We start from the raw sequence: 27,608 nt of genomic DNA, 5'->3' as shown, positions 1-27,608 counted from the left end.
CGGCTCCAGTATTCCCGGGGTCTGGTGGCGGAGGAAATCGTGTGGTTCCGGTTCTGCTTTGGACAGGTGTCTCCTATCTTCGAGCCTGCCCACACGACACCTTTTGTGAATTGATTCTGATCTATTGTTGTAATCTGTTGTATTTGTTGTGCACATTCACAACAGTAAAGTGTTGTTATTTGACCTACTCCATTGTCCGTTCCTTTGCGCCCCCTGTTGTGGGTCTGTGTACCGACACTTTCCCAACACGGACTGCAACTCCACCTCCCCGCCGAGAAATCAGCTACCATTCAGGTAATTTCTCTGCTGAACCTTAATCGAGCATTAGTCTGATCTCTTTTGCAGCCGTTTTCCTGGGACGGATTCCTTGTCTGCTGAGTTGGCGTTTGGTGTGGACTGCGACGGCTTCGCCTCACACCCCAAACCAGATAAGTGGTTAGACAGGAGCTGCACGAGTGTGTGATTGGAGGTGGAGGTGCTCCCTCCCAAAAGGACACAGACTGTGGGATTACTGAGTGTGCAAACTCACACTCATCAATACTGTCTCTGTTCTCTGCCAGCAGTACCGGGTCTGACTGCTGAAGACAGCGGCCACCTGGGGCGCAGGGCTTGGCGGCTCCGGTGTTCTTCAGATCCGTTGGTGGTGGAAGCTGTGTGGGATCCGGCTCTTCTCTCGCCAGACGTCTTCTATCTTTGAGCCTGCCCACGCGTCACCTTGTGTATAATTGACATTCCACCATATTGTTATTGTCTGTACGTCGTTGTGTGATTCACAACATTAAATTGTTACTTTTTGACTTATCCATTGTCCGTTCATTAACGCCCCCTGTTGTGGGTCCGTGTCACGACACTTTCCCAACAGAAAAGTGATGCAAATTATTGGTGGAGTTAACAGGGTTTAAAAAAGCAATACTTTGCACGTGTCATGCTTAGCTATCACGACAGGGTCACATATGTCACATGTCATTGAATCCAGTGGACGTTGACCTTGTTTGACCTTTACTGTGGATACCAAACATTCAACAGGGTCAAAGCTATTCCATTTATTAAACCTATTAACTCAATCAATAAGTTGGAGCAGCTGAATGGACAACAAACTTTATACCAAAATTGGAGCAACTTTAACCTTTGACCCCTGTACAAACTGAAACTGACCTTTGTCACCATTCTTGCTGTTTTTAGCCCATAACTCCATAATATTCAGTCACAGATTGTCCAAACTATACCTTTTTGGAATCTTTATGATCAGGCAAATAACGTGGTGTAGTTTTCAATATGATTGGAGCAACTTTAATTTTTGACCCCTGTGTGTATGTCTTCAACTGACCCCTACCTGGCTGCCCTTTGAAAATTCAAGTGGCCAATCAGTTTTTTCAAAGAGATGTTGTCTAAGGAGTATTTGTGCTCAGTTCAGTGCTTCTCTGCTGAACTATCAGTTTTTGCTTTTTGTTTTTTCCCATCCTTCGTTCTTCTTTGTGCAGTTGTAAATCCTACATGCCTGTACTGCCACTGTGGTCATCACAGGTATTGCACGTAGAAGGTAGCAGGCGCGTTCCACTGCAAGTCAAAGTTGAAAATTCCGAAATTCACTGTTTCTGTCATCTGATCTAAGTGCATTCCAAAGTATCTGCTCAGGAATAACTTATGCACTGCAAACATATGGCGCTGAACGTTGAGTTCCTTTTCACAATATTTGCGAACAACTGCCATACTGACAGTAACACAATGATCCACAACTTCAGTCAGGACCCTTCAGATATGTTTACTCCATAAAACCCACCATCAAACACTACGTACAGTAGAGTTGATGAAAAGGTCATCCTGCGTGCCACGTCACTGTGTGTGCGCCACCTTATGACATCATCCAAATCTTTTATTCTTATGTTTTTTCTTTGCATGATACGGTCAGGTTTTGCTTTGATCTCTTCACTAACATCCCTGCTTCATGAAATCATCAAAATTTCTTCACAATATTTTCCTTCCTTATGACATCACAAAGTCCTGTCACATCTGCCCCAATTGGCGTTCACAGAGATGTGATCTGGCAGAGGTCTGCGGTCTGTGCCCTGACCGTGTCGTGTGCACACGGTCTGTGGATTTTCACTGTGCTGCGACTGATGTTTAAAGTTGTCACATTCATGGTGACGAGCATGATGGGAAAAAACGTTCAGGATTCTGACCCTGGTCATCGTGGTGTTGTCTGTTTTTACTCTGGTGGAGAAGATTTGCACTCAGTGAGTGCTGCTCTGGATTGTCGATGTGCTGATTAGAAAGCTGATGGTGGATCGTTGAGCGGGCGGGCGGCAAGCATCGCTCTCACTGCTCGTTCTCTCTTTGAGCCTTTTGAACGCCCACAGTTACAAAAATGTTGGTGAGTATTGTGGCTGTGTGGCAAACCGCCCACTCTGTGACAGATGGGGGTTTGGTCCGTGCGCGCCCGCACACACACACACACACACACATACACACACGCACACTTTCACCTGTACTTGTGAGGACTCGTTGATACGTTGTATTCTTTGTGGCCTCGTGGATTTAATCCAGGCATGTGATCATCTTTTAGCATCTCAACGTATGTAAGACAACAATAGAAAAGGGATCACAAGGATGAGCAAAACATGCAACACTTTGTGTGACGTCACAATGTTTCACGTCATATTTCTACGCTAACCGGTGCGTCAGTGTTCAGGGAAACAAACCAGCCGGGCTCCGTGTGAACTGTCACTCTGCTTCAGTGCTTCTTTTTGTTTGTTTCTTTGTTGCCGCCTCCAAAATCCTAATGTTTGCAACAACAACACACCCACCACCATGAATTTGCCTGATGGGTGATGGTTGGTAATTTTAGCTTTTGAGTTGTAGACTCACATCCACTTCCTGATGTGGTATCCTGAGTTGAGCGGTGGAACCTACGGGCCTCTGGGCCGGGCCGGGACGTCGCCTTCTTGACCAAAACCAGAACGCAAGAACAAAAACAAAACTTAATGTTAAAATCACAAGCACAAGTGCTACGTTGAATGCTAGCAGCTATCCTAATCTCAGAATCCATGAATCACGCCGTAACTTGTCATCACCTCAAAGGAGCGTTGTTGAATTTGCAAAAGGGGTGTGGCTTCCTCACTAACAGTCGATTTTCTCGTCTTTATGATCCATTTTTCATTGTTATTGATGCTTCGATCTGCGTAATCAATAATGTCTTTAAACTCTGTCACATGACCTCGGTTGCCAGCTTTACTTCACTAACTTTACCTTAAAACCTCTTCGAGCCCTAAATCCAAGTTCTGATCCTCACATGACCCCAAATCCCAGCGGTCCCCACAAAGCCAGAAGTTTGAGCACATGTGAGCACATGTGTACACACACACACACACACACAGGTCTCTGTGGGGACTGTGCCCTGCTTCCACCCCTCGCCCACGCTCCCCTGCCTGCCGAGGCTCTGAGGGGGTTTAGGTTTTGTGTTTGGCAGTTTGGGGTGTCAGCCGGGGGTCCGGCGACTCGCAGAACCCACCACGCCGATTAATCATCTGTCATGTGTGGTTTTTGTTAATATGGATCTTTGTCTTCGAACTCGAGCAGCGCTCGGGTCGGACCGGCCGCCTGCCATCTTGTGCTATGGTTGTTTTGGTAACCAAATAACACAACAAACAAACAAACAAACAGCCGGCTGAGTTTCATTCTGCATCATGTGAAGGTTTGACTCATTTCTTGTCCCCGTGAACCTGGTGACCCCTGTGACCTCGGAGAGGTAAACACCAAAAACACATGAAAAAGAACTTAAAGTTCTTAAACACACTTTAATCACCTCATTCACATAATAAAACTTATTTGATCTCCTTGTTCCATCATTTCAAAAAATATTAATTTTTTTTAAAGTACCAAATTTTGATTTTGAAACATCTCTCAGATGTTTGTGACACTTTTGTCCAACAGGAAACATACTTATTCTGTTTTATTTTTTAAAGTTTTAAAATGAAAACTTTCACAAGAGTTTTATTTTCTTCAAAAAGTTGTAAAACATCATGTTTGCCTCATCTCAGCTGTGTATTTCATGCAGTTCCGAATATTATTATTTTAAGAAGTAAATGATTAATTAATTAGATTTTTATTTAACTGTTTTCAGCAGCACATTCATCTTTTTCTCCACAAGAGAAGAAAAAAAAAACCCTCACCATTTTCTTGTGTGAGAAACAATAATCTGCAAAGTCATCAAATTATATATTTTTTAAGGATGAGCCAAATATTTTGAATTATTCTAAAAATAAATAAATGACTAAAACAAAATCAATTCAAAGATTATAAACACATGATGAACTGTGAATTTTCTGTTCATGTCAGGATTTTTTTAAAGGCTAAATGGTTTTCAAAATATAATTGTTGCCTTGCAGCAGATATTATAATGTGTTTACGTTTAGATTTTTATTTTTGTGGTATTATCACTAAAGCTTTAAACTCTCCTTTTTTCTTTTTTGTACAGATTTCTGAAGGTTTGGGCTGAAAGAGCTCCATAATAATAATATCGTGTCCATCCTGAACCAGCAGTCTCACATTTTTCATTTTGGAGGAGATTCTTGATCTGTCAGAGACGTGCAGATGACTCAGGCTTTGGGTCGTCAATAGATGTGATTGAATATTCATGGGAAAAGTATTGACTGCTGATTGTTGGATAATAGACACATGGAGTAAATGTCTGTGAATAAAACCACAATAATTAGTCTTCAAGGTTGTTAAACTTATAGAATCACAGACGGGATCATTTTAAATCTTCTCAGTTTGAAAATTCAAACTTTTTAAGAATTTTTTTCATGGGATTACCAATATTCACAAAAATCACAGAAACTATGATGCTGCAGATTTAAAATGTTGACACACTACAAAATCAACAACAACAACAACGACACTGTGGTCACACAAACAGAACTATAAACCATTAATCAATAATTACTACCATTATTGATTAATAAACTGATTGTTTCAAATTCATCATTTTCTTTATAAACTGATTTAAAAATTAAAAGATATTATTTTTATGGCATTATCACATCTACCATTTTGACCATTTTTTAATATTCATCAATTATCAGAAGAATAATTGACAGATTGATTGATAATGAAGAAAACAGTAAATTATTATTTCACACAATGAGAACTGATGACGATGATGCTTCAGAAATCTTCATGTTTTTATCCGGATTCATTTAGTTATAAAATTCTTTGTTAACAAACAACAGAAACTTTTCAAAAACTGACATTAAAAGATTCATAGCAGAAAAACAAAACAAGGGATGATCATCAAAGGATTCATGACTTGTCCTTGACTGTGTTTCTGAAAATGTTTTTATTTTTGTAAACACTGTAACTGGTTCGAGGACTTTTCTTGAGACTTAATATCTTTTTTCTTCTTTTTTTTTGGCTTCCAGCTTCAGATACCAGAGAGATGTTTTGGGAACAAAACTAATTCTTTGTATCTTTCATCCCCCAACCCCCCAAAAAACAAAGAACATATTATGGACATAAAAACCCGCACAAAAATGTTGTTTTTAAGAGCTGAAAATGTTAAAACTGAGAAAGTGAAGGGTTTCTATTGTCCGGTTTGGAGGGGGGGTGGAGGGGGGGAGGTAGAATCAGATTTTCCAGCTACAATAATTCAGTATTTTGATGTTAATCTGTTAATAAAAAGCTTATTTTCTATTTGAACTCTTATTTTGTGAATAAAAATCTTTTCCATTTAAACTGTTATTCTGTTAATAAAAAGCTTATTTTCTATTTGAAGTCTTATTTTGTGAATAAAAATCTTTTCTATTTGAACTATTATTCTGTTAATAAAAAGCTTCTTTTCTATTTGAAGTCTTATTTTGTGAATAAAAATCTTTTCCATTTGAGCTGTTATTCTGTTAATAAAAATCTTCTTTTGTATTTGAAGTCTTATTTTGTGAATAAAAATCTTTTCCATTTGAACTGTTATTCTGTTAATAAAAAGCTTATTTTCTATTTGAAGTCTTATTTTGTGAATAAAAATCTTTTTGATTTGAACTCTTATTTTGTGAATAAAAAGCTTCTTTTCTATTTGAACTCTTATTTTGTGAATAAAAATCTTCTTTTCTATTTGAACTCCTATTCTGTTAATGAAAAGCTTCTTTTCTATTTGAACTCTTATTCTGTTAATAAACAGCTTCTTTTCGATTTGAAGTCTTATTTTGTGAATAAAAAGCTTCTTTTCTATTTGAAGTCTTATTTTGTGAATAAAAATCTTCTTTTCTATATCTGAACTCTTATTCTGTGAATAAAAATGTTTTCTATTTGAACTTTGCACACAAATATGTAAATCCCCAGGATGTAAGTGAAGCTGAAAAAGCTCCAATAAGTCTGCTGCCAAAATCAGATTCTGTCCAAAAATTCTTAATAATAAAATATTTACCAGCAAAATAAAAAGCAGCATTTCCATCAGTACACAATTAAAGAGGATTTACAGAGTAAAGGCAGAAAACAAAAAACTTATTTTCACCTGCAGATGAAGACAGACGTCTCCTCTTGAAGTCTGAGCTCGTTCTCCAGAGACGGAGAGATGGACAGATAGATGGACAGATATATGGACAGATAGAGAGAAGGATGATAAGATGCTTCCTGATGTGGACACGACACGACGTTTGCCAGCGTCCCACCAAAAACTAACCCACTCTGGATTTTTTGCCCCCGTAAAGACTCGTCATCATCCGGGTGTGAGTGGGCGTCACAAAAAAAGGGAGGTGGGGGTGAGAACCAATACAATTGTTCTCGCCTCACTTTGTTTCTTTCCGCCCTCACAATTAAAACTGTGATGGGAATGAAGTGGGATGTTGATCCAGGTCGCAGACTGGACCCAAACAGAGCTCAGGAGGTGAACTCTGAGGTTCCACAGGGTTCCAGGAACCCACCCTGGATCTGGGTTGGGTCCATATTCCAGGAGGGTGAAGAACGTGTCATGTCACCTCCATATGGTTCTGTGCTAGGACCAATTTTATTCACTTTATACATGCTTCCCTTGGGCAGTATTATTAGACGGTATTGCTTAAATTTTCATTGTTACGCAGATGATACCCAGCTTTATCTATCCATGAAGCCAGAGGATACGCACCAATTAGCTAAACTGCAGGATTGTCTTACAGACATAAAGACATGGATGACCTCTAATTTCCTGCTTTTAAACTCAGATAAAACTGAAGTTATTGTACTTGGCCCCACAAATCTTAGAAGCATGGTGTCTAACCAGATCCTTACTCTGGATGGCATTTCCCTGATCTCTAGTAATACTGTGAGAAATCTTGGAGTTATTTTTGATCAGGATATGTCATTCAAAGCGCATATTAAACAAATATGTAGGACTGCCTTTTTGCATTTACGCAATATCTCTAAAATCAGAAAGGTCTTGTCTCAGAGTGATGCTGAAAAACTAATTCATGCATTTGTTTCCTCTAGGCTGGACTATTGTAATTCATTATTATCAGGTTGTCCTAAAAGTTCCCTAAAAAGCCTTCAGTTGGTTCAGAATGCTGCAGCTAGAGTACTGACGGGGACTAGCAGGAGAGAGCATATCTCACCCGTGTTGGCCTCCCTTCATTGGCTTCCTGTTAATGCTAGAATAGAATTTAAAATTCTTCTTCTTACTTATAAGGTTTTGAATAATCAGGTCCCATCTTATCTTAGGGACCTCATAGTACCATATTACCCCATTAGAGCGCTTCGCTCTCAGACTGCGGGCTTACTTGTAGTTCCTAGGGTTTGTAAGAGTAGAATGGGAGGCAGAGCCTTCAGCTTTCAGGCTCCTCTCCTGTGGAACCAGCTCCCAATTCAGATCAGGGAGACAGATATCCTCTCTACTTTTAAGATTAGGCTTAAAACTTTCCTTTTCGCTAAGGCTTATAGTTAGGGCTGGATCGGGTGACCCTGGACCATCCCTTGGTTATGTTGCTTTAGACGTAGACTGTGTTTCATAATTATTGTATGGCCTTGCCTTGCAATGTGGAGCGCCTTGGGGCAACTGTTTGTTGTGATTTGGCGCTATACAAGAAAAAAGTTGATTGATTGATATGGTGAGCGGTATTGGTTTGATCTGACACATTTTGTGGCTGTGGACCACATCCAAAGTTCAGGTGTGATGACCTTTGACCCTTAGAGAGCACAGCCAATAGCTGTTAAGTAGTCACATAAACCAATCAAATCATGTCTCCAGTCTTCTGTTTTCTTTCTTTGGTCAACAAACGGATCATTTCTTGTCAAACATCTTGGTCCAGGAACCAGAATCTGCAGAAACGCCCTCCTGTTGACTGGTTTGGATCCTCATATTGATTCATCCCAAATTTTTATGCCGGATTCTCTTCCTGATATCTCTCCAGGTGAGCAGGGAGAGAGGCAGGATTCAAACCAGGAAGGTTTGGGTGTGTGTGTGTGTTAAGGCCCGGTCACACAGCACTTAACAAAGGGCAAAGAAGCCCAAACGAAACAAGAAATCTGGACTTTCTTTGACTTTCATTGGCATCGTTTAACCTTCGTGCATTTTCGTTCCTGCAGCTGGCTCTTTGTCAGGATTTTTAAACTGTTGAAAAATTTGAACAAATGCCGCCGAAAACCTCAATTCGTGCATATTTCGTTTTGCTGTAGTTCTTGAAATTTTTTATCATTTGCTTAGTTTTTGTAACGTTAGCATTTAGTTTGACTTTGTTCGACCAACTGAATGTTTTCACACAGTGCAGCAGCCGGTTTGTGAGCGCTGCTGTGGAGGAGAGATGCAGCTCTTCCGCGGCGGCGCTGGTGTGTGCGGTGTGGGGCTTCTGCTGCTGCGTGTGATGTGGTGAGTGCTGCCGCGGTAATGCAGTGGTGCTGGCCGGCCAGGAAGAATTTGTCAGCCTCTCCACCAGCGCAGTCTGTGATTGTGGTTTTGTTCCAGTGCTGCGTGCACCTGAGGAGAGTGTTACTGTACAAAAAGTCCAGCCAGAGCTGCAGCATTCTGTCCATGAACTCTGAGGGCTTGCTTTCCTTCAGCCCGTGTAGAGAGAAGACCCTGTTGGCCCTTTCAGTGTTTGACAGTTCAAAAGTTTTGAGGAGGTGAGCCTTGATCACTGAGTATTTGTTCGCAGTGGAGGGGCTTTGCAGGAGCGCAATCAGCCTCGTTTGTTTCTGTGGAGCTGAGGGCCTTCACGATGTAATAATATTTCATGTTGTCTGCTGTGATCTCTCAGAGCATAATGTGCCTCGGTTTGTGCAAACCAGGCAGCAGTTCACAGAAGCAAGACTTTGAGCATCAAGTGTGGAAAATGTTTCAGCAGCAGCGGACATTCATGTGTGAACAGCTTTGATCCACAGTGGTGTGACATATGAAAACCCAGTGTGATCACAAATGGCTTCATTCTTTTTTGAACATTTGAGTTGCTAAATCATGTACGAGACAATCATTTTGTGCGTGTGTGTGTATGTGCACGTGCGCTACAACACATACAAACACTGAATGCATTCATCCAGAGTGAATCAGCTGGAGAGAAGGTGAAGTGCGTGTGTGTCTGTGCATCTGTGATCACACCAGGGTTTTGAAAAAAAGGCAGAGACAGACAGCGTCTCTCTCTCTCTCTCTCTCTCTCTCTCGCTTTCAATGCTGAGACAAGAGACGGACAGTTTTGAGTTTGCTTGTGAGTTTAAATAGAAATATTTTCTACTATTTTTTTGGGGGGACACTGAGGGACTGTGAACTTTGTGATCTGATGTTCGCAGCCCTGACAAGGAAGCAGTGTGTCCCGCTGTACATCTTCAAACCTGAGTGCTGTTTGCTTTACTGCTTTGAGAACAGAGCGCATTTCTACAATGCAAAAAAACAAACCAAAACAAAGGCAGGAGAATGAACACGACAGAACACATACATTAAAAGCAAACATACACAGCTGCAAGCAAATCTATGAACGCAACGACATGCGAAAAACACTGAGTACGTGTGCATTTCAGGCGTACAGACTGATTAGAGTTTTGGTATTTGAGAGATTTGAGAAATAGTGTGCAGAGTGTCGTCAGAGTCTGAACCTGTGTGTGTGTGTGTGTGTTGGGGTTGTGTGTGTGTGTGTGTGTGTGTGTGTGTGTGTGTGTGTGTGTGTGTGTGTGTGTGTTGGAGTTGTATGTGTGTGTGTTGGGGTTGTGTGTGTGTGTGTGTGTTGGGGTTGTGTGTGTGTGTGTGTGTGTGTGTGTGTGTGTGTGTGTTGGGGTTGTGTGTGTGTGTGTGTGTGTGTGTGTGTGTGTGTGTGTGTGTGTGTGTGTGTGTGTGTGTGTGTGTGTGTGTGTGTGTGTTGGAGTTGTATGTGTGTGTGTTGGGGTTGTGTGTGTGTGTGTGTGTGTGTGTGTGTTGGGGTTGTGTGTGTGTGTGTGTGTGTGTGTGTGTGTGTGTGTGTGGTGTGTGTGTGTGTGTGTGTGTGGGTTGTGTGTGTGTGTGTGTGTGTGTGTGTGTGTGTGTGTGTGTGTGTGTGTGTGTGTGTGTGTGTGTGTGTGTGTGTGTGTGTGTTGGGGTTGTGTGTGTGTTTTGTGAACAAGATAAAACCAGTTTCCTTCAAGCTTGGATTGATATTTGTTTGGTTTTGGAGTCCTTTGGTCAAAGGTCAAGGTCAGGGAGCACACTGTCCATAAAAAAAGACATTTTTAAATAAATCTCAGCAACTAAGAGGCAGCAGAGGATGATCTGAAGCACATATTGATCAGCAGAATATTTGTCATTGATTGGTCCAAATGACTTCATAATGAGATCACACAGAGTCTAAAACACTGTGACGTATATTTAGTTGCACATTTATGAATCAACCATCTGACGTCTTTCATGTTGGACATGAGGGGATGGGCCGGCTGTCTGCCTCCGTGGTTGTCATCCAAGACCCGTGGCTGCTCTGCCGTGTGGTGGGGGAAGCGTGGCTCCCAGACTTAAAGGAAAAGAAAGCTCACTGACAAAATACAGCTGGGAAGATCGACTGTGCTATAAACTAACGACTGATGCGTATCAATGAAAATAAGGAGCTCTTACAACTGAAATATCCGCCTCCGAAAGTCAGAATTCATCCATCATTGCGGATTTCAAAAATGCTGCCACTGACACAATTTTAACCAATCAGAAAAAATCCCCCGGATCACTTGTGGAATGCTGTGACGTAGCATGAGCACAGAAAGCTACACATGGCGAACACACACTGATGTAAATACCGTAATTTCCAGACTATAGGACACTTTTTTCACACGCTTTGAACACTGTGGCTTAAACAATCATGCAGCCAATTTATGGATTTTTACAGGCTTTCTCATAATTCCAAATACATTAATCGATGCTGTTCGCTAATTAGCTAGAAGCTGAGGTCCTCATGCGGCGGAAAGTCTCACACACAATAAATATAAAGTCTTACCTGTTAGTTTTAGTGGATTCTTCAACACATCTTGCAGAAATCAATGTGTGCAAACAATTAAATCCTTGTTGTGGATGAAGAAAAGTCCCTCTGGCACTTTGCGCTACAGTTACGCCTCCCGTTAGATCAGCCAGCAGAGCCCCCCCATGTCTCTGTCTTTGCGTTACAAGTTGAAAACATCACAGCGCCTTATCATCTGATTTAGCACAGACACCAGGGGATCCTGGCTGCACAATGACATTATATTTGTCTAATAGATTACAGTTTGTTCATGTAAATGGGGAATCTTCTTCACAGACTAAAGTTAATTATGGAGTTCCACAAGGTTCTGTGCTAGGACCAATTTTATTCACTTTATACATGCTTCCCTTAGGCAGTATTATTAGACGGTATTGCTTAAATTTTCATTGTTACGCAGATGATACCCAGCTTTATCTATCCATGAAGCCAGAGGATACACACCAATTAGCTAAACTGCAGGATTGTCTTACAGACATAAAGACATGGATGACCTCTAATTTCCTGCTTTTAAATTCAGATAAAACTGAAGTTATTGTACTTGGCCCCACAAATCTTAGAAGCATGGTGTCTAACCAGATCGTTACTCTGGGTGGCATTTCCCTGATCTCTAGTAATACTGTGAGAAATCTTGGAGTCATTTTTGATCAGGATATGTCATTCAAAGCGCATATTAAACAAATATGTAGGACTGCTTTTTTGCATTTACGCAATATCTCTAAAATCAGAAAGGTCTTGTCTCAGAGTGATGCTGAAAAACTAATTCATGCATTTATTTCCTCTAGGCTGGACTATTGTAATTCATTATTATCAGGTTGTCCTAAAAGTTCCCTAAAAAGCCTTCAGTTGGTTCAGAATGCTGCAGCTAGAGTACTGACGGGGACTAGAAGGAGAGAGCATATCTCACCCATATTGGCCTCTCTTCATTGGCTTCCTGTTAATTCTAGAATAGAATTTAAAATTATTCTTCTTACTTATAAGGTTTTGAATAATCAGGTCCCATCTTATCTTAGGGACCTCGTAGTACCATATCACCCCAATAGAGCGCTTCGCTCTCAGACTGCAGGCTTACTTGTAGTTCCTAGGGTTTGTAAGAGTAGAATGGGAGGCAGAGCCTTCAGCTTTCAGGCTCCTCTCCTGTGGAACCAGCTCCCAATTCAGATCAGGGAGACAGACACCCTCTCTACTTTTAAGATTAGGCTTAAAACTTTCCTTTTTGCTAAAGCTTATAGTTAGGGCTGGATCGGGTGACCCTGGACCATCCCTTGGTTATGCTGCTTTAGACGTAGACTGTGGGGGGGTTCCCATGATGCACTGTTTCTTTCTCTTTTTGCTCCGTATGCATCACTCTGCATTTAATCATTAGTGATCGATCTCTGCCCCCCTTCACGGCATGTCTTTTTCCTGGTTCTTTCCCTCAGCCCCAACCAGTCTCAGCAGAAGACTGCCCCTCCCTGAGCCTGGTTCTGCTGGAGGTTTCTTCCTGTTAAAAGGGAGTTTTTCCTTCCCACTGTGGCCAAGTGCTTGCTCACAGGGGGTCGTTTTGACCGTTGGGGTTTTACATAATTATTGTATGGCCTTGCCTTACAATATAAAGCGCCTTGGGGCAACTGTTTGTTGTGATTTGGCGCTATATAAGAAAAAAGTTGATTGATTGATTGATTATCTCATGATGCACAAAGGAACAAAAAAAGAAAGTTAAAATTACCGGTACTCAGTTCTGCGTGGAGCGGATCAGATGCCGTGAGACACCATGTGTGCACTGGATGACGTGTGCATCAGAAAAACAGCATTTATGGTACGTATTTAATTAAAAGTTAAACTAGAGACATTCGTCATGAAATGCCCCGTGCGCAGTACTATTTTCCATGTAAAGTGCAGTAATATGCACATGTGTGGGGTCGGTATTTGGTTGAACCCTTATGTGTTTGATGTAAACCGGGATACACAGTTGAAAAATTGGAGATTTACATTATATTTATCTGGATGTGGCCAAAGTCAGTAGCCTTCAAACAAATGCAACTACTGGTAATTTTTTAAAAGTAGGTCAAGGTCACTGGCCTTCGAACCCATGTAAAGTACTCCTCCAAGACATGTACCCACCAAATATGAAGTTTCTGCGAGCAATAGGTGCTGAGCTACGTTGCAGCAAACGAATTGCAGCTGGACAGACAGACGGACGGACAGAGAGATGGACAGACAGACGGAAGGGCGGACAGATGGACAACCCGGATGCTATATGCCACGCCTCACAGCGCAAGCGCAGCGTGGGGCATAAAAATCTTTACAGAGGTCTCAAACTCGTTCCAGAAAGGGTCGAGGGGGTGCAGGTTTTCTTTGCAACCACCCACTGCACCAGGTGATTTCACTGATGAACTGATTCCATCTGCTCAAAGTGATGTTAATCACTGTTATAGCAGATGGCATGGCTGCCTGCTGGTAGCTTTAGACCCGCCACACAAAAACCCTCTTAACTTTAACATAAGTGATCACACATGCCTACAACTTTTCATATGGGCTCTCAGTATCATAATCTACCAACCCCATCGTAAATTATCAGTGGGTTTTCTTTTCCTTTAACTTAATCTGCGCTGTAGTGAAAAACATTTTTCCGGAAATATAAAATTTGGTTGATTTTTGCATTTTGTTATCAGGAGTGGAACTGTCAGCATGATGTTCTGGGTAGAGTGCCTTAATTGAGAGAGTGGCGACATGACTAGTCAAAAAAAAAAAAAAAAAGTCATGTGACTTGTGGTGCCATCTTGGTTCCAAAATAGCGCTGTTAATGTGTCTGCATGTAAATCCAGCTATTTTATTCTATTTATTCTCTGAAAATGTCGGGTTGTTGTGCATTTGGAGGCACAAACAGACACAACAATGGCTTCAAGATGTACAGATTCCCTTCAGATCCCAACAGAAGAAACATTTGGGAAAATAAAGTCAGCGTGTGGGATGGAAGCAACTTCATCATCAAAGCTTTGAGAGGTAAATTTATTGTTCAGTCCCATGTCCAGTAAAACTCATTTAAACGGTCATCGTATAAACCAGATATTCACAGTCACCAGACAAAAAAGTCCCAAAGTTTTTGTATTGTTTTCCATGTAATAAACATCGTATATAACGGATTTTTCACTCACATCGGATAAAATGTCTCGTCCGATTGCAATGTATTTCCATTAAAAACTCTGAGCAGTCTGGACGTGCACAGTAACAGAGGTACAAATTAAAGTTCAGCTCTGACACTCACATATTTGAGGAAAGTGGGACCGGAGTCATTTCTGTGAGTAAAAGTACGACCGTGTATTTTTTTCAAACAGTGTTCAGACTCGGACCAACAACCTGATGTGCACCTGTTAAATCAAACACAGAAAAAGGCTGTGATTTGACACTTTTTTGCTTTCAGTGTTTCGTCTGCCATCATATTATGAGTATCTGCGGTGCGCACACTGGTTACAAATGGATCAGAAAAGTCCACACATTTACAGCACGAAGCGGGTAAAAGAGGAAAATGTCCATCTTACCTTTAATGTGGAGGTGATGATTGTAGAAAGAAAAGTAAATGAGGCTTAAATTAGTCCAGAATAAAGTATAATCCAGAGACGGAGAACTTTAAAACTGTCACACACGTCATTACATGACACGGAGCTACAGAGCTGCATAAGCATAAATCCAGCTTTAAATTAATTAAATAAGTCATCATAAATTGTAAATGTATGTAAATTTGATAGCTTAACTAGTTTATATTTATTCTGATATGCACCTGATGTGTTGCTGTATGTGTTAACCACATGATTTTAAAAAATGTTGAACACGTAAAAGGTCCATTCAGTCGTTCTGCCCAGTTGGAACCAAAATGGCGCCATGTTCTGAGTTGACGTCACTCTCAAATAAGGCACTCTAGTTCATGCTCTAGTTCTGGGTTCCAGTCCGCCATGAATTTTTTATTTTTATTTTTTTTATTTTTTAAATTATTAAACAAAGGAAAAACATAACAAGAGGTACAGGTGGACAAACGGTATGTCTGACTAACAGACAGACATCATCCAAAACTTAACAGATGACATATTATACAACACACATCCGAGGGGTATGGAGGGTTTATTGTAAACTGAATTTCTTTACCAAATTTATTGTCTTCATAGCTTTTTTGCTTGGTATATTATTTAAAGTTTTAAGGTAGGTGTGGATTTCAATTATCCATAGTTTAAGAAGGGATTTGGATTGACTGAATTTAGCTTTATGTATGTGATATTTGCCAAGTAGTATATATAGGTTTACTAGATATTGTATATTTTTATATTCAAAGGAGGTTGTTACATTATGGTTGGCTATTTTAATTCTATGATTAGTTTTATTATAAATAAATAACTCCAAATTAAGCCAAATATCTCTTGTGAACTTACACTCATAAAATAGATGTATTATTGACTCTTCTTCTATACCACAGAAATAGCATTTGGGATCCACATCTGTAAATCTGGATATAAACAAGTTTGTCGGATAAATACGATGTAAAATTTTCCAGTGTAGTTCTCTAATTTTATTATAAATACAGTATTGAAAGGGATGTAGCCATATATATTTCCAGTTTAAATCACTATATTGAGAGCTCCAGTAAGATTTACAGTTGGGTATATTCCTATTAGAATTTTGAATTATATTCCTAATATATTTATTACTGCACTTTTGGCTGTTAAATGGAATCCCATCAGTCATTACTGAGCCCATGGTATACTGAGTTTCCTTTTTCACATGTGCCTTCATCAATTCTTTCAGTCCACTCGGAATACTTTTCACAACATAATTAAATTCTTTAAAGGTGATTGGAAATTGGTGAATTCTTAAAAACATTTCATATGTAAATATTTTACCTTGATTGTCAAATATATCTTGAAGAAACATGATTTTTCGCTCTATCCATTTAGGCATAAAAAGTGTTTGATTGATTCCGTGCAGTAATGTTCTCATTGAATGAATGAATGAATGAATGAATGAATGAAAACTGTTTATTTCGAACATTTGATACAACAACAATTACAAGATAGATCAGTAAAGACAACAACAAAAAAGTTCCTACTGTGTACCCAACATGTCCAAAAAGGGGTAGGGTGAAACATCAGCTTATTTATCCCTACCCCTTCTTCCCCACAACCAGTAATACTTGTTGTGAAAGTGTTGTGACACGGACCCACAACAGGGGGCGTTAATGAACGGACAATGGATAAGCCAAAAAGTAACAATTTAATGTTGTGAATCGCACAACAACGTACAGACAATAACAATATGGTGGACTGTCAATCATACACCAGGTGACGTGTGGGCAGGCTCGACGATAGAAGACGCCTGGAGAGAGAAGAGCCGGATCCCACACAGCTTCCAACACCAACGGAGCTGAAGAACACCGGAGCCGCCAAGCCCTGTGCCCCAGGTGGCCGCTGTCTTCAGCAGTCAGACCCGGCCGGTACTGCTGGCAGAGAACAGAGACAGTCCAGATGAATGTGAGTTCGCACACTCAGTGGTCCACGATCTCTACGCAGTTAGGAGGGAGAACCTCCACCTCCAAATTACACACTCGTGCAGCTCCTGATTAACCACTTATCTGTTTGGAGTGTGAGGCGCAGTCGTCGCAGTCACACCAAACGCCAAAATCCCAGATAAGGGAACAACCACAGGACAACGGCTGCAAATGAGATTAGATTGTTACACAACGTGTCAGTCAGCAGAGAAATTACCTGAATGGTAGTTGATTTCTCGGCAAGGAGGTGGAGTTGCAGTCCGGTCTTTGTAGTGGTGGTGATGGGTGACAGCTTGTGTTGATTGATGACAGCTGTCACCTCCAGCAAAGCCGACGCCCTCTAGTGCTTGAAGCCCGCACTTCAAGCAGGGCGCCATCTTGTGGTGGTGGGCCAGCAGTACCTCCTCTTCAGCGGCCCACACAACAAATACCCTTTGCCACATATACACATAGATTCCTACACACCTAAACCGATATCAATATATATATATATATATATATATATATATATATATATATATATATATATATATATATATATATATATATGTATATGTGTATATATGTATATGTATATATATATATATACATACACATACATATATACATACACACATATACATACATACACATATACATATATACATATATATACACATATACATATATACATATATATACACATATACATATATACATATATATACACATATACATATATACACATATATATACACAAACATAAATATACACCTACACATACCTACTTACATACAAAATGCTATATATTTACAAGCCGAAGCAAAAAACAAAAACACCCTAACCCTCATTACCCTTCCTCCTCCCTATACCTAGAAAAAACCATATTTTTGTACTGCTGTTTGAACTGGTTCATGCTTGGACATTGCTTGAGCCCCACTCCCAATCTGTTCCACATCTTCACCCCACAGACAGAAATACAGAAACCTTTTAATGTTGTTCGTGCCCACTGATGCTTTAAATTAAATTTCCCCCTCAGACTGTAATCCCCTGATCTGTTAAAAAACATATTTTTAATATTTGCTGGAAGTAAATTGTTTATTGCTTTATACACAGTTTGTACTGTTAGAAAATGAACCAAGTCTGTGAATTTTAAGAATTTGGATTGTAAAAATAGTGGATTTGTATGATCTCTATAGCCAGTATTATGAATAATTCTTATAGCTCTTTTCTGCATTACTGATAGTGATTGTGTTGTACCTTTATAAGTATTACCCCATACCTCTGCACAGTACTGTAAATATGGTAAAACCAGTGAGCAGTAAAGAATGCGGAGTGAGTTGTGGTCCAGAATATGTTTCGCTTTGTTTAGAACTGAAATGCTTCTTGACAGTTTACTTTGTATATGTTTTATATGAGTCTTCCAGTTTATCTTATCATCTATTATCACCCCCAGAAACTTATTTTCATGTACCCTTTCAATATCTACCCCCTCGACTTGTAACTGAACCTGTATGTCTGTATTACAATAGCCAAATAACATGTATTTTGTTTTACTTAAGTTTAATGATAATTTATTTCTGTCAAACCATATTTTCAATTTTCCCATTTCTATACTGATCCTCCTCAGTAACTCCTGCAAATCCCCCCCTGAACAAAAAATGCTTGTGTCATCTGCAAATAATACTAATTTTAATATTTTGGAAACATTGACAATATCATTTATATAAATTAGAAACAGTTTTGGACCCAATACTGACCCCTGTGGGACGCCACAAGCATTGTCCAAGCATGATGATGTATATTCCCCCAACTTCACAAACTGTTTTCTGTTACTTAAGTAGCTTCTCACCCAGTGCAACACCAACCCCCTAATCCCATACTGTTCAAGTTTATTGATTAATATGTCATGATTGATTGTATCAAAAGCCTTTTTAAGGTCTATAAATATTCCAACTGAATGTAATTTGTGGTCTATGGCGTTTGTAATCTCCTCAACTGATTCTATTAATGCAAGTGATGTTGAACTATGTGCTCTGAATCCATATTGACTATCAGTAAGTAATTTATGTTTATTTATGAATTTGTCTAATCTATTATTGAATAACTTTTCTAATAATTTGGAAAATTGTGGAAGCAAAGAAACAGGTCTATAATTTGTGAAGTGGTGTCTATCCCCAGTCTTATACAGCGGCACAACCTTAGCTATTTTCATTTGATTGGGAAATTTACCGGTTTGAAATGATAAGTTACAGATGTATGTTAATGGTTCTACAATCCATTCAATGACCTGTTTTACCACCACCATATCAATTTCATTTAAATCGGTAGATGTTTTATATTTACAATTATTCACAATGTCTATAATTTCATTTCCATCCACTGCTGTGAGGAACATTGAACAGGGATTTCTTTCTATGAGATTATTATCCCAATCCTCAGGTTGGGAATCGGGAATTTTTTCTGCCAAGCTTGGTCCAATATTTACAAAAAAATTATTAAAACCGTTGACTACCTCATCCTTATTTTCCTTCTTGACATTATTATCAATGAAATACTGAGGGTAACTCTGTTTTTTATTACCATTTTTGATAATGCTATTTAATATATCCCATATTCCTTTAATATTGTTTTTGTTATTATATAATATGTTACTATAATATTCCTTCCTACATACCCGTATAATATTAGTTAATCTATTTTTGTATTTCTTATATCTATTTTCTGCCTCTTTAGTCTTTAGTTTTATGAATTCTCTATACAGTGTATTTTTCTTATTACATGCATTTCGTAACCCTTTCGTCATCCATGGTCGAGCTTGGATTTTTTCTTTTCTGTAGTCTTGTTTAATTGGACAATTTTTATCATATAATGATGTAAATATTTGTAAAAAAGTTTCATATGCACTATCAACATCACTTTCACTGTATACCTTTTCCCAGTTTTGCTCCTGTAAATCCTTCTTTAGTGTGTTCATGTTTTCCTCTGTCCGCACTCGCCTGTATTTTATTTTCTCCTCTGGCTGATTCCGCCGATGGTTTCTATTATAAACGATGAAAACTGGTAGATGATCACTAATGTCATTGATTAATAATCCACTCACAGTGTTATTCTCAATATCATTGCTGAATATATTATCAATTAAGGTGGCACTATGGGATGTAATTCTGCTTGGCCTGGTGATTTTTGGATATAAACTCATACTGTACATTATACTGATAAATTCATCTGTTATTTTATGCTTATTTGGATTGAGCAGATCAATATTTAAGTCACCACAAATGAACACAGTTTTTGATTAGTTTTTGAGAACATTTTTCCCATACAGTCAGTGAATGTTTCAATACTAGATCCTGGTGCTCTATATATACAGCTGACTAATACATTTTTGCTTTTTTCTTCACATATTTCAGTAGTTATACATTCTAATAAGTTATCAATCACAGTTGTCATATTGTCTACTATTTTATAATCCATGTTCTTATCCACATACACAGCCACTCCTCCTCCACTCTTATTTTTTCTGTTTACACAATTAAATTCATATCCATCCAGTTCAAAATCCATTCCTTTATCTTCATTGATCCATGTTTCTGATATAGCAATTATGTTAAATATTTTTTTAAACTGACTTAAATATTCTTTAATGTTGTTAAAGTTTGCATATAGACTTCTGCTGTTGAAATGGATTATTGATAATTTGTTATCCGTTTTAATGATCCGATTAAACTGTTCATCTGTATAATAGCAACAACTGTCATTGATATTTGAGAAGAAATTATTGTCCGGGTCTATATCGTGCTCCAAGTCCAATACATTGTGGTCTGTGTATTTAAATGTTCTCAGTTCTACTTTTCCATGATCAGCAATCCTTTGAGTTATATCCTTCTTGTCTCCAGATGTAGATGATGTAGTAGATGAATAGGTTCCTCTGGTCTGTGTCATGGTGTTGTGATGTGTTTGTGTCCTCATACCTTATTGGTCATATTTGTCCAGATCCTCGATGTTCCTGATTACCATAACCTTCTCTTGTTCTGATGTTCCGTTCAGTTTGATGAATGTTTTGCATTTGGATGTCCATGTCTGTTGAATTTTTCCCTGCTTTTTTAAGAGACGAGCTTTCCTGGTGATGTCTGCGTTTCTTTTGCTCAGATGTTCATTGATGAATACGTTTGTTCCTTTGAGTTTCTGTCCCTGTTTTAACATTATTCCAAATAATACATGTATGTGGTGAAAAATTGTGCTTATAGCACAGTTTCCATGCTAAAAGGGCTTGTTGATAGAAAGCACACAATTTCAGCAGCAGTTTAGTGACATTGACGTTACAATGGAAGACCTCCAACCTTTTAAAAAATCTTGTTGGGGATAAAATACCACAAAGAGTCAGGGTTTCGCCATGAAGCAATTTCTCCAATCACAGCCACTGACGCTTCTAACTCCTCCCATGTTGTCATGGTATCTTGTTGGCGTCACAGTCAGGTCCATAAGTATTTGGACAGTGTCCGTTTGTTTCTATTAAATAATGTTTTCATAGAAATGTCAGCCTCTGCTGGTTGCTCTGTGGGATGTCTATGTTTTTTTTGTTTTGTTTTTTTTACAAAACTTTATTTCAACAAACGCAATAACAAACGAACAAAACACAAGGGCAAAGAGATATACAAGAAAAATAAAAAAAGTTCAAGTTCCTTATGGAGGTGTCAACGTTTTTTCTGTGTTCAACAAAATAGTTCGTTTTCACTTCACACTGTCTTTACATTTGTAACTTTTTTATGATTGAGAAGTTGTGCAACACAGTGCATTTTTTTTAAAGATTAATGGGATGTCTATGGTTGCGCCGTCATTTCATCCTCCCACGATGCTTTACGCCGGCGCGGTGACGTAACATTCTTGACCAATGGCGTGGTTTCTTTACTCCTTTCCGGCGTCGCTATTGGTGGAGTGAAATTTAAAAGCACAGTTTGAAGTATTGATGTAGTTCGAGCGCCTCGCAGGTTGCGCTTTTTCTGACGAGAAGTCAGCATACATATTTGATCACTACGGTTTTGTTTCACGGTGTTTGTGCAGTAAACGTTGAGGCGGTTGTCTGTGAAAGCAGGAGCAACGTGTTCACCGGCGTCTGGTGAGTCACTTTGGGTGATTTTGTTCATCGCAAATGCTAATGCTAACGTTAGCACATTAGCTAGCATTAATAGTAACGGCTCGTTAATATCGAATTTAGCTGAATTTATTGAATTAAAAACGTCAGTCTTCATTTGGTTCTTGGTTTGATTGGATCTAAAAAGACTGGTGTTTGTCTGTAAAACTGTTGCTTGACAGCGTGAATTTTTGGACAACTTGTTCCACTGTTTAATTGCTTTGATGCTGAAGATCTGCTCCTGTGTTTTTATATATTAAAAAAAAACAAAAAAAACCCCTCCCATAGATATCTAAATGTGCCTGTAAGGTTATGAATGTTTCCATAAAATTACTTCTTAACCTGCGTTCTTCCAGTCAGGTTAATTCATTCACTTTGACTACTGGAAACATTTTTATGAACTTCATAATGATGATTATGATAACAGTAATAATATTAATATATTAGTATGGTTTTAAAAAGTATACAGTGGCACATAAAAAGCACACTTCATGGATAAATGGAAATTATGCATGATTTATATTATAATTTATTTATGAATCTCATTAAAATGTATGGATTGCTCTATTTTAAAATGCATCAAAAAGGAATTATAAAAATACAACAGAAATTGGAACAAATAAAACCCAACATATACACAACTATAACATCCGAAGTGGCTATTCGTACATAGCCACATTAATAATGTTCCTATGTAGAACAGCCTTGTTATGGTTTGGGTTAGGGGTTACAGATTTCTCTCAGGTCGGAAATACGTAATCGCTGTGGAAACAGAGGTCCTGTCAAGTCAGTGTCAACACAGCAGAAAACGTAGCCTGCATTAGAAATGAGAGAGAGTGTACATGACTTTGTTGACGGATTTACCTAAATTTTCTTTTGCCAATGTTGTGAGATTGGTGGATGGAAAACTCCATCAAAAGGAAAAAAAAAATGAACAGAGGGTTCAAATTTTTCCATGAGGGATTCGCCCATAAGTATCAAGGTAAGTAGAGAGCAAGCACCAGCTGTTACTAACCTGTTAACTAGAATGTCAAATCATTAGCCTATCCACTTAAACACAATGCGTATGTATAGTAAAACTTGCATATAATGGATTCAGGTGGACCAGCAAATTTTGTTAGTTATCGAAATCCATTATATGTATGTAATGGATTAGTTACAGTCAGGAGGTGCCAAACGATCTACGGGGAATCTTGAATCAGGACCTACCTATTTTAATGACCAGGTCAGAAAGCCCTCTCAAAAAAGTGCCTGTCTTAAATAAGTAGCGGACATTATGTCCATTTAAAAGACTACATTTGGTCGAGTCACTGTTATTTATTTTTATATATTCTAAGTCCGCTGTGGGGTGGTACTTTAAAATCCTCTGCAGCTCCGTGACTCTCTATCATGCATTGACATCAACGTGCATGACCGTAAGTTCTCCATCGCGTCTTTATGCAGTTTTTCTGGATTATGCTTTTTTTTCTGTATTTGTCCCTCAATGAGCGCTTCTTTTTACAATCATCTACTGTACCTCCAAATCACAGGTAAGGTGGAAAGTTTCCTCCTTGAATTTCCGGTCATTTGAGCATCATTTTCCGACTTCTTGTTCTGAAGTTTCATATTTCTGGACTTTTGTGCGACAAATATTTGATCCAAGTCTGCGAGAGAACTGCAAAAACTTTTAAAACATGATGGGAGATAAAGGAGTGAAAAGTGAAAAATCACAGCCTTTGCATCTGACTTAGCAGGTGCACATCAGGCTGCGGGTCCCATGTCTGAGAACAGTTTGGAAAAAATATATATACAACCCCTGGCAAAAATTATGGAATCACAGGCCTCGGAGGATGTTCATTCAGTTGTTTAATTTTGTAGAAAAAAAGCAGATCACAGACATGACACAAAACTAAAGTCATTTCAAATGGCAACTTTCTGGCTTTAAGAAACACTATAAGAAATCAGGAAAAAAGATTGTGGCTGTCAGTAACGGTTACTTTTTTAGACCAAGAAGAGGGAAAAAATATGGAATCACTGAAAAACAAAAAAACGCTCCAACACATCACTAGTATTTTGTTGCACCACCTCTGGTTTTTATAACAGCTTGCAGTCTCTGAGACATGGACTTAATGAGTGACAAACAGTACTCTTCATCAATCTGGCTCCAACTTTCTCTGATTGCTGTTGCCAGATCAGCTTTGCAGGTTGGAGCCTTGTCATGGACCATTTTCTTCAACTTCCACCAAAGATTTTCAATTGGATTAAGATCCGGACTATTTGCAGGCCATGACATTGACCCTATGTGTCTTTTTGCAAGGAATGTTTTCACAGTTTTTGCTCTATGGCAAGATGCATTATCATCTTGAAAAATGATTTCATCATCCCCAAACATCCTTTCAATTGATGGGATAAGAAAAGTGTCCAAAATATCAACATAAACTTGTGCATTTATTGATGATGTAATGACAGCCATCTCCCCAGTGCCTTTACCTGACATGCAGCCCATATCATCAATGACTGTGGAATTTTACATGTTCTCTTCAGGCAGTCATCTTTATAAATCTCATTGGAACGGCACCAAACAAAATTTCCAGCATCATCACCTTGTCCAATGCAGATTTGAGATTCATCACTGAATATGACTTTCATCCACAGTCCACGGTTGCTTTTCCTTAGCCCATTGTAACCTTGTTTTTTTCTGTTTGTGTTAATGATGGCTTTCATTTAACTTTTCTGTATGTAAATCCCATTTCCTTTATGCGATTTCTTACAGTTCGGTCACAGACGTTGACTCCAGTTTCCTCCCATTCGTTTGTCATTTGTTTTGTTGTGCATTTTTGTTTTTTGAGACATATTGCTTTAAGTTTTCTGTCTTGACACTTTGACACAACCAACATCTTTTGCAACATTGCGTGATGATTTACCCTCTTTTAAGAGTTTGATAATCCTCTCCTTTGTTTCAATTGACATCTCTCGTGTTGGAGCCATGATTCATGTCAGTCCACTTGGTGCAACAGCTCTCCAAGGTGTGATCACTCCTTTTTAGATGCAGACTAACAAGCAGATCTGATTTGATGCAGGTGTTAGTTTTGGGGATGAACATTTACAGGGTGATTCCATAATTTATTCCTCAGAATTGAGTGAGTCCATATTTTTTTCCCTCTGCTTGGTCTAAAAAAGTAACTGTTACTGACTGCCACAATTTTTTTTTTCTTGATTTCTTATAGTGTTTCTTAAAGCCAGAAAGTTGCCATTTGAAATTACTTTAGTTTTGTGTCATGTCTGTGATCTGCTTTTTTTCCTACAAAATTAAACTGAATGAACATCCTCCGAGGCCGGTGATTCCATTATTATTGCCAGGGGTTGTATATAAATGGCTGGTCTTTTAATCATGGAAAATACAGTCCCACTTTCTCAAATTGGGAAGCGTAAGTGCTGAATTTAATTTTGTACTTCTGTTACTGTGCACGTCCAGACTGCTCTGTCTGGTATATGTGAGGGGTTTTTAATGAAAATGCATTGCGGTCGAACAGGAGATTTTGTCCAATGTGAGTGAAAATCTATTGCGTAAAATCCCGTATATACGGCATTTATTACATGGAAAATCATACAAAAGCATTGGGACTTTTTTGTCCAGGTGAGTGCGAATATCCAGTTTATACTGATGGCTCAGGTGAGTTTTGTATTCGTTTACTTATTGTTGGAAAAAGGTTTCCACAACGATTGCGTATTTCTGGTCTAATATATGGAAGTTGGGTGAAAGGTCTATTGTTAATGTTAAGTATATAGTCAGTAATGCAGCTGGTAATGCAAAAGGTTGTTCAGTTATATTACCATGGAATCTTTCCTAGTGTTTTACAAGAGTTATGCTAGACTCATTTGGAATATTGTGTGCAAGTGTGGTTCCCCTTTTTATAGGGGGACAAAGATATGTTGGAAAAAGTTCAATGCAGGGCAAGAAAAATTGTACCTGGTTTAGAACACTTATGAAAATTGGTTGAAGGAACTCAGACTTACCATACTAGAAAACAGACGAGTTTGTGGGGTCCTTATTGAAGTTCATGAAAATATTGACTATCAATTTTTCCAACTTGGATATTATACTGGTTTGAGAGGCCACTCGACTATGTTAAAGGTTATTAGATCAAGATTAAACATTACAATTTTTTTTTTTTTAGTAATAGAATTGTCACTTGGTGGAACAGTTTACCAACCAATGTTTTAAATTCGCCCAGTGTCGATGTTTTTAAAAATAGGTACATGATCAGTATTACTATGGTTTTTAACTTTGGATGTGTGCTTTTATCACATGATAAATTTTATGGTTAGGATTAGTGGTTGTGGTTAACATAGTTTGGGTGTCTATGTATCAGTAGCAAATACATATACAAGTACATAGCCTCATGATCACATGACCTATATTGACTAATGAGAGATGCTATGAGCCAATAGACGTTCACTATCCAAATACAGCTACGTACGGCTAGCCACTGCCTAACAAACTAAAACAATATATAAAACTACAACACTGTATTATCCCAAATGTTAATATAAAAGGCCATGTGTTTTATTAATTTAAACTATCATATAAAATGACAGTATTCTATAATATAAAAATGTTAAGAGAATGTCTTGCAGGTGAAAAGCCACAGTTATTGATACGGTACTGTACAGAAATGGCGTCTTGCTATCCAGTGGCTTCAATAAATCAATATATGCTTCATAATTTTTCCACAAAGCACTATGATTTTTGCTGTGGGGGGAAAAAAAGACACTCCGGCAACCGACGCTACAACCCATGGGTTTTAGCCTCATGGTTAGAGTGCCTGCCTCCCGTCCGAGATCTTTGAGTTTCACCCTGAACTCATCCCATCTGCTGTGTTCATCAATGAAATCACCTGGTGGAGCTGGTGGTTATAAAGAAACCTGCACCCTTTTTGCCCTTTGGGGAGTCAGGTTGACACCTATGTAAAAAAGCAGTGGCGGCAACAGGAGGTGCAAAGCCACTGGATTAGTACCACACACAATATTTAAACTACCCAAAGTCATGGTTTGTGGAAAAACCCAAACCCAAAGTTTGGAGTGTGAAATTCATCCATTGTTTCCTTTACAGCTTTGAAGCCATGATGTCTTGTGATAATTACCAGTTTGTTATTAGAAGCAATATTGAAAGTACTTTAATGTATCACAAACTACAATGAAAAACACCACTGTACTAAAATAATAATCTTAATATATGACAGTCCTAACTTAAACTGATTCCGTGTAAAACCTCAATACTATAATATAAAAGACGACTATTTCATATGCATTAAAATTAATCCCCTGTACTCATTATACATAATGTAAAATAGGAAGGTTTTGGTCTAAAATGGTAGTACAGAATTGTACTTTTTAAACTTCCACACTTTTTAAACACAATAATTAAATCCTACAGGCAACAGTTTTCTCTTTTTTTTTAACCCTCAGAACACAAACACAATTCAGTATGAATCACCATTTTAATGTTGTGGTCTGACACTTTCCCATTCAGGTATAGACTAAAAGACTTGCACAAAATTACAAGGATGGAGTAAAATCACTGGAA

The 27,608-nt window shown here is 38.6% G+C and overlaps 1 protein-coding gene across 1 annotated transcript in view; it reads left to right on the top strand.

Annotated features, from left to right (window-relative positions):
- Positions 1 to 21,869: 21,869 nt before the first annotated feature.
- The window catches only part of kif11 (kinesin family member 11), a 28,873-nt gene continuing 23,134 nt past the window's right edge, over positions 21,870 to 27,608 (top strand). Inside the window, exon 1 of the mRNA XM_034185134.1 lies at positions 21,870 to 22,027. The gene's annotated coding sequence lies outside the window, so the exon portion shown is untranslated. The remainder of the gene's footprint in view (positions 22,028 to 27,608) is intronic.

Source organism: Thalassophryne amazonica, chromosome 13 (genome assembly GCF_902500255.1).
Source record: "Thalassophryne amazonica chromosome 13, fThaAma1.1, whole genome shotgun sequence".
In the NCBI taxonomy this organism is placed as follows: Eukaryota; Metazoa; Chordata; class Actinopteri; order Batrachoidiformes; family Batrachoididae; genus Thalassophryne; species Thalassophryne amazonica.
The sequence above is the reverse complement of the archived record's forward strand: the minus strand, read 5'-3'. Positions and strand labels throughout refer to the sequence as shown.